At 35.6% G+C, this 9,051-nt stretch overlaps 1 long non-coding RNA gene across 1 annotated transcript; it reads right to left on the bottom strand.

Annotated features, from left to right (window-relative positions):
• Positions 1 to 5,081: 5,081 nt before the first annotated feature.
• LOC147847367 (uncharacterized) lies at positions 5,082 to 7,679 on the bottom strand. Its single transcript, XR_015532333.1, has 2 exons — positions 7,397 to 7,679; positions 5,082 to 5,307 (listed from the first exon to the last, which is right to left on the bottom strand). It is a non-coding gene; the product is annotated as an uncharacterized LOC147847367 (long non-coding RNA).
• Positions 7,680 to 9,051: the final 1,372 nt, after the last annotated feature.

Raw genomic sequence — 9,051 nt, forward strand, 5'->3', positions numbered from 1 at the left:
ATGCTCAAATATTGTAGCAAAGGGATGACATCTATAAATTGGGACATACGTCATAGCCATGTGGGGGATAGATAATTATTGTATCATTGAAGCAAACCCCCATGTAGGGTTTTCTTCAAGTGGTACCTTAGGTCTTGAACACATATCAATCTTGAAAGTTGATTTCCTAGAGCCTCTTGCTTGATTGATGATTGAGATGCCTTCCGTTTGTATGTTGGGTGGGTATCAAACTAAGAATTTGAGACATGTCTTGCCTAGAGGAGTAACAACAAAAGGAAGATAAGCACCATTGCCTTGGATATACTTATTACAAATAAGTTGCTGGTAATAATGCTAGAAACACTACATTAGGGCATTATTAGTCCTTTTGGAATTTAGGGGGCGTAAGACATAGCTCACTTTATCATTCAAGTTAGAGCACAAAGATTTATTGGAATTTTAGCATTGTGTAAAGAGTGTCGTGGATGTCAAATGTGTCAATTTTGAGAAAACATAATGCACACTTCATTGTAAAATATTTTAAAGTTTTATTAGATGCATTGCTACAATGCTATCGTCTTTTCTCTTTGTATTAAAGAGTATTGTTGAAAGTGTGTAAATTCAAATGTTATTGAGCCATTTTTTAGGAGCATATCCTTAATGTGTGTGATCTCAACTAAATTGGAAAACTATTATGCAGAAGCAAACACAAGTTATGAACGATTCTCAACTCAATTTAGAAATCATTTGTATAATGAGCGATGCTACCGATTTGAACCCATGCTTTTTTATCTTGCAAAAGATAAATTTCACCATGATATTTCTATGTCTCCATTTCCACCACAAATGATTGGGTATAACTCAAGGATTTTGTTGGTACCATGGTTTATGAGCGAAGAGGTGTTGTATTAAGGTGGAGTCAAGGATCTTTCAAGAAACTATAAGAGAATATATGCTTTTAGTAGTTGCGCACTAAAATTCAGCTCGAAGTGGCTCTAATCAAATTGATATACCATTGGAAGACATTTGAAAGACATTGTTTGATTTCCTCCAAGTTTATTAGTGACTTCTAAACTAGGATGCCAAATTCCACGGTCTGTTTTTAGAGGCACCTTAATCAACCAATGTAATAAGACAAACTCCTCAAGAGAAGATTATTCTAGTGTCTTTCAATTTGTAATAAAGAGACTATTACCAAATTCTTTTGAATCTAAACCCAAATTTCAGCACTACAAGCTCTACTAGGAGGTTGCTTTGTATGGGACACAATATGAAATAGGTATACAACGGTTTAACACTACCATAAGAAACTTAAGTCATAATCCATGAGAACTTTGAACAAAAAACCATCTCCATTAGCTTTATCGAGTCATAGTAGGCCGTTGAGGATCATTTTGAATTTCCGATTCATCCTCATGCATGAAAACATTAAAGCCACCTTGATCTCAACAATTTTTCAACCCTCTTCAAACGTCCGTCCTAGAATTGATCTCCTAACAAAAACATCTTGAACCAACAAGCTCTTGTTCTTCCAATTCACCCCTATCATGCTAAATGTATATTGTATGGCTAGTTACGCAAATACCAAAGCTTATATATTTTGTGTACCTTGTGTGTTCTCTTAACATGTCGTTCGTACTTCTAAGTGTCATGAAGATAACATTAGGTTAGATCATACATAATATTCATTAATCCTTTCGTAGACCTATGGTTAACACCTATGAACAAATGTAAAACATTATAAAATATGATAAATAATTTAGTGCTTGAGTGAATTTGTAACATTCTAAAGTTGGCAAATAAAGAAAACAAATCAAAGTTAGGGTTCAAATGGCATCATATACATCCTTAGAAAAAGTTTATGAAATAATTAAATAAATTTCTTGCTACCTTCAATTGTACACAAACCAATTTAAGAAGAGATTTAAAACTAGAAAGTAACATGTTCTTTGTTGTGAATACTTAATAACAATTTCTTTGTTGTGACATGTAATGTTTTGGCTTATTTTGTAAAAGAACCAAAGAAATACATACCAACATAACACTAAAACATATAAATTCTTTCAATCATGGAAAAAGTATGTAACTATATTTTCGTAATAGGAGGAAACAATCTAAATCGATCTAGACAACATGTTTTTCTCATTAGTATATTTGCTAAAGACGTCAACTATGTTAAAAATCTCTACACATCTAAGCTAGCTAGAAAGATATTAAACCTTAGTGCATTCGCCCACAATTGTCATCTAAGTGTGTTTGATCTTGTGTAACACTTCTTACTTGATACATCTTCGGGCCTTGAATGAACGTAAAAGTCGATGGATTCAATATTGTCATTATGAACGTAAAAGTTGATGGATTCAACTTCCAACTACGTATGCATTATAATACTTGGGCTCTGATTCAATAACTCGGAATTTTTTGAAGAGATATGGATGATGGTGGTTTGTTTATCGGTCAAGCACATTTGGACCAGGTGTTGTAAGTTTGTTTTTCAACAGCAAAAGATCCCTAACAGTGAGGTGTTGTTAAATATCTTGTTCGAGCTGGTATCTTGGTTACGGGGATTCTGATGCAACTGAAAGAGCTCGGTCAAAGTTCCTATTGAAATGGGGTAGTTCTCCTATGGTGGGCAGATCATCATCAGGGCCTAAATGGAACTACCAAGCACCCTGATGGTTGTTTCCCCCAATGGCTTCCATCAGTGCCCATGTGTTGTAACTATGTATAGAGATGGTACAAATTACTAGGTTATAGGACTTGTGGATACTTTTGTTGTAAATGAGGTGGGGACTATGTCCACTTTGGTGAGAAGGCCTGAGTGAGGGTTGTTGAATTTTTGGTGGTCTATGATGTAATTATTTGCTAACTAATGCGAAGTAGTGTTTTTTTTGGGAAAAAAAAAAGTCGCTATGAACGTAAAAGTTGATGGATTCAACTTCCAACTACATATGCATTATAATACTTGGTCTACAAACATCACTAATGACATATAAAGTGCACGTGCAAAACCCTCGAGTAGTTCTAGAAATATACATTCTTGAAGGAAAAACATCATGTGTAGTCATAATATTGAAGTATGTGAGTATTGTATGTTCTAAGATTTATTACAACCACCATAATTTCTAGCACATGTTCTTGCCGTGATTCAACAAGCGTAAAACACAGAGAAGTGATACGTCTTCCAAATATGCATGCATGCATGTATCTCTCTATACACAACAATAATCACTATACAAAGATACAAATCCTTAGAAGAGTACGTGTTATTAACATGCCATTTATGGTGTTTTTTTTATCTCCTTGATTGATTGTGGCAATTTCCTAGACCCCCAAGTGGAAGTAAAATATCTTCTTCTTCTTTTGTATCATGATGCATGCCCATTTGTGATTATTTTGTATACATGTGTAAGTATCCGCCACCGGGGTGAATGAAGGTTGTTGAAGCAAAGTTATGATGGAGAAGATGATATGATGAGACGAGAGGAAAAAGGGCAATTCCCCAAAGCTCCACTACAAATAAATAGATTGCACTTCAATACATACACTAATAGTGTCACCTAATGTGTGTGTGTGTGTTGCTATTGCGTGAACTTCATTCAAGAATTCCTTGGGTATGGTTTACTCTAAACTAGCCCTCCCCAAGCTCCATTCTCAATTTTGAGATCATGCTATGAGTAGTGAGGAAGATGATTGCCCTTCTCATTTGCAAATAGTAATTGTTGCCAGACTCCATCTCTTAAATAATTTGTCGTTTCTTCCTTACTCCTTGCATCCATTGAATTGGTAGGGATTATGTCCTTTACTTTAGCCACATACTTAAGGATCCTCATCAGATCCTCAATTTCAATGGGTATCACCACCATCTTAAGGAGCATCACAAAGTGTGGTGTAGTTTCCTTCACAACAATGTGGCATCATATGAATATCTTTTATACCTTCCCTAGGTCATTCCATCTAGGGAGGTTGTGCTTCCTCCCCAAACTTCCAGTCTATGTAAAAAGACTCAAAATTATTGATGTGTTGAAACATTTATCTAAAGGACACACATGGAGTAACACCTAATATCTTAATGAAATAAATGTTTAGCAACTACTAATGTTCGAACTTTGAAGCATTGCGATTTGTTCCTTAATAATAAGAATGTCAAAGATGTGAAAAAAATGGAATACCAAGGGGGATAACCTACATAAAATAATGGAAACAACCATAGTAACTCATTTTCCTTATGTAAGGTGAACATTGACGACACATGATAGGGATTGAGATATTGAGTTAAGATTCCAATGATGTAGTAACCTCTTGCATTTCAAGGGACATTCTAGGAAGACACACTTTGACACTTAAGTAAGATCACCAAATACACTTGCAACTCTATCATCTCGATTCCCAATTGAATAGAACCCAACTCTATTGTCCCAATCGAATAGCCTCTTGCCACTTGGATTGTAATGGAGAAATAGAAGTTGGGTAAAAAACACTTTTTGGGACTCCAAATCATCAAAACCACTTGCTAATACCGTCTTGTTGAGGAATTGCTTCAACAAAACCAAAGCGACTCATTCTCATAAATAAGAACCTCAAATATGCACAAAATATGGGGTTTATGAGGATGAGAAAGAAATGTTCACAAAGACACATGTTGAGATAGAGATAATCAGAAACACTTGCCGGTCACACAACCTTATAGATTCAGTTTCCTGCATTAGCAACTGTTTAAGTACATGCAAAATAAAAGGTGTGCTTGGAGAGGTTCAATCAAGGTCCCAATGGAGGTAGTACCTACCTTCTTACCACTTACCAACATCCAAAGTGCATGGAGGGCTTCATACAGCCTTCAGCCTGGCTATGTGGAGAATCTAAGCTTTTTATGGGAGTGTACCTTTTGTATGAATAATCAACCAAATTTAAAAGAAAAGTGAATCACGCTAACAAAATCAAGCATCAAAATTTAAAAAATTCTGCTTAACATTAAAATTTGGTTTAGCTGATTGTCTAAAGCTATTGCGTGCAATACACATATATATATCTAGACATGCTTCACCAGACCTGCGCTCCGCAGGGTTCCGGCTATATGTTACATAAAACCACTCACACTTGGAAAAGTAAATAATTATTGAGTGACATTACCAACACTTCAAATTCAGAAAAGTTACAACCAGATTTCCTGTTCCACAATAGTGTCAAAAGAGTAATACAGAAAACGAATATAAGAATGGAGATCCAAAAATATCCAAAACTAGATTAAGAAATCCCAAATTGGATTCATAGGACTTGCAAAAACAGCCAATCCTAGTACACATTTGCAATTTTGCGATAGATAAATACCTGCATCAAACATTTTGTTATCAGTTTCACCTCACTAATGAAAGTAAACTAAGCAGACAATTTAGTAGGTACACATTTAGTAGTTAAAGTAATTACTGTCAATAGTCTCATTGTTACATACCTAGACATATGGATGGATGCTAGTCAGGCCCTTAATTGGCAAGGTTTCACATGAAACTTTGCAATCAATCATGAAGTTTCAAAATTCAAAACAGAACTGCAGTTCATTCTAATTACTCTACATTATCTGTAGATAATCAGTATTTTATGTATATTTTGTTAAGTTCCAAATCCACAGATTTTATTCACTATTTTTTACAGTATTAACTGCTGCATTAACTGGTACATTCAGATTACCTTGTTTCATTGTAGACAATGTGCAAGCAAATATTGTACAGTTCAGAGTTTTGCCTATCTACTAGTATTATGATGCACATCAAAATATGCCGATGTACCAGCCGTGCAATATCAACTAAGGCAAAATCTGTCTCAAAGTATCTAAGATAATCTCTGAAGAGAAAATTAAAAAGACAAGAAGGTCCCAGCCTTTTGGTACACATTAAAAGAAAAATCTTACACAAAGTCCTATTAGGGGTACATATTTTTATAGCTACTAGGTAGTATGTGTTGATAGATTTCACCATGGAATAATAGAACCCTAAGCAGTATGTGGGATGGAAACATGCCTTCAATGGCCATGATATATTAGCACAGTTCTGATCCACGTTTAATATACATTTTGAAGGAGCGTCCTTATGCATGCATATTTAAGTTAACCTCATAACACTAATAAAAAGGGGGGGAAAGGTGGAGGTGTTAAAAGGTAAAATGGAATATAGTTGGAGTGGATCAGATATTACACATTTTGTTAGACCATGAATTTTCAAAAGAAATATGGTGCCTCAAATTTTCCTAATTATTCTAGAGTACCTACAGAAAAGTATAATATTTGCAGCATAGATCCAGAGATTGAGTATCAAAGTATATTTGTAATTAGAATTTAGGAGTTTGGATATTAAAATATATGCAGCACAGAGGTCCCAGAAGTCTGCAATTCTGTCAATTCACTCGTGCTAACAGCATCTCAATCCCTCCCATAATTGATCGTGAGATTAGAAATAAAGAGGGATGTTGTTAACTCCCTCTATAGTTCAGGTATGGTTTGAGTTTTAAGAACCCATTGCGCAGTGTACAAAAGAAAAATGCAAGGGTCTCTCTTTCAATTCACCGAATCTAAAAACATAGTCATAACTCTTTACTTCTTGGAGTTCATTCACTGAAGTTGTCTGAGATGAGATCTTTTAGGACAACCAGTTGTGCATAAAGCTAGCCATAAATCCAGCTCACAGAAAAAGTACCACTCTACATCTAAATTATCAGGTCAACTAAAGTTCACATCAATATGGGTGTGGAATCTAAACAATGTAAGTGTCCTTTGTGATTGGATTCCTTTCTTCTAATGTAAAGATTCTGGAACATTAAGTTAACCAAAGTTTACATTAAGGGGGTGCTGGAGTCAACACAATGTAAACATACACTGTTATAACTAGATTCCCTTTTTTTTTTATCAACATAAATTCAGCATTTAAATTGAGGAGGAAGTATGGAAATCAACATAAGGCAAATTAATGTCGTTATTTCTCATTTTCAAATAAGTGCTCCTCAAATAAACTCTTTTATGACCTTTAAAATCAACTAATTATCACATCTATGTCTTCTCAAATAAATATGTTTCACATCTATGCCTTATTAAATCAGCTCATTTTCACACCTCTGTCTTCCCAAATCAACTTCTTTTCACGTCTATTTACTCTCAGATAGACTAAGCTAAATCTTATCTCCATCTCAGGACCATGATCTCAACTACAATCATATTCGTTTCTCGAGTTTCTTCTTCAACTATGACCAATATTTTATCTAAACCATGGCAGACGATTGTCTTCATAAATTCTGACACACATTTTTCTTCTTCTTCAAGTATAGGGTTCAGCATCTCATTCATCCAATAAGTTTTTCCCGATTCATAACGTCAATGAAACAGAGAAAAGAATGGAATAAGAAAAAAACCAGGAAAAGAGAGGAGAAGTACCGTGAAACAGAAGAAAGAAACGTTTACTTTCTTCTTTAGATCAAAATCTTGGAGACGAAGAAGGCCATGAAACATAAAAACACGAGGATGAAGAGGTAGTCGAGCAACTGAAATACAAAGGGAGACATTGCGTTCTTCTCGATCTGTCCCGCCATAGCCCTTTCCGAAGCAGACACGGAGAGCTTTCTTCGTAGGTCGTTTTGAGAAGAAAATACATACATAATATATAATACAGTTGCCAAACCGCCCTCGGTGGGAAATCTGTCTTCTCGCAATACCACAAATTTTGTGGTTCCAACTTCCGGGAGAAAGCTTTTGCGTTTGCTTTCGCTCCGGAGAACATCCATTATCATTTGGCCTCACAAACAAAAAGGTATGGGATGGTGTTTACAAGGGCCGCGATACAACCTCAATACAATGCGTTTGTTTATAGCGGCGAGGCCGTATATGAATAATGAATGAATGGGCTACAAGGCCTCTCTCATGGGTTTTACGATTTGTTATTATGCAATCCATCGGAATTACCAACGGATGAAGCCCGTCCCCCCCCCCCCCCCTCCTTCCCCCAAAACCAAATTGTACAGTTGGTTGCATAGATTGTACAGTCGATTGCACAAAGAATGTTAGATGGGTCATGGATGACTCACGTAGGGAGGAAGAAAACAACATTCTCAAAGCTTTCCTGTCTTCATCAAGAGCTTACCCATCATGTTGATGGTTGGTCGGTCCATGTTCAAGTAATTGAGGAATAAAAACACACGCACTAAAAATGTAGATTGCATAGGACCCCTTTTTTAGAGTGTATGGGGGCATTCATCTCGTCTTAATCTTGACCATTCTCCATTAATTAGACAAGTGTTTTCTTGTTTATACCATTCAAAGATTGCTCAGTACTGTTCTTAGAAATAAAAAGAAGGTTATTCTCGTCTTCCCTTTCTCCATGATGCTTAGTAGCAAAGAGCACATCATATTAGGTTAACAAACTTCAAAGTTAACACACCCCATGGAATTCATGGATCCATGCCTAAATCCTACTCTAGTTTAGAACCTTAGGGCATGGGAAAGCTATTAGTGCATCTATGGAGATTACCAATGTGAAACATTCTTTAAAATTCAAAGACAATGGCCAAACGTACTTGCTTAGAAACATCATCTCCATGATACAATGAAATTGCAGTATCTTTTTCCTTGGCTTGGGTTTGTAGAACCGTCACTTCCCTAATGCCTACATCTCTATTCATATATGGCCTTAGTATTCAAATATGGGCATTAAACGTACTTGCTTAGAAACATCATCCCCATGATGCAATGAAATTGCATTATCTTTTTCCTTGGCTTGGGCTTGTAGAACTGTCACTTCCCTAATGCCAACATCTCTATTCATATATGTCATTGGTGTTCAAATATGGGCATTAAACTTCTCAAATTTAAACTAGTTAGACAGCTAATGTATTGTAGGAAACAGTAAAGGTTGAGTCACCATTAGGGCATGTTTGGTTGAAAACTTTTGGAACACCTTTGAAGGCACGATGACATATATACATATATCAATTAATTATTCTGTGCTCTAATATTTGGTATACACAATATTGTCAAATAATTATGGTGGACTCCATATAATTCATCTAATGCTGAGAGAGATGGAATAGAAATGG

This window comes from Azolla caroliniana, unplaced genomic scaffold, assembly GCF_043228905.1.
Source record: "Azolla caroliniana isolate FFs.n. ecotype wild unplaced genomic scaffold, voAzoCaro1.0.p SCAF_1123, whole genome shotgun sequence".
Classification (NCBI taxonomy): domain Eukaryota; kingdom Viridiplantae; phylum Streptophyta; class Polypodiopsida; order Salviniales; family Salviniaceae; genus Azolla; species Azolla caroliniana.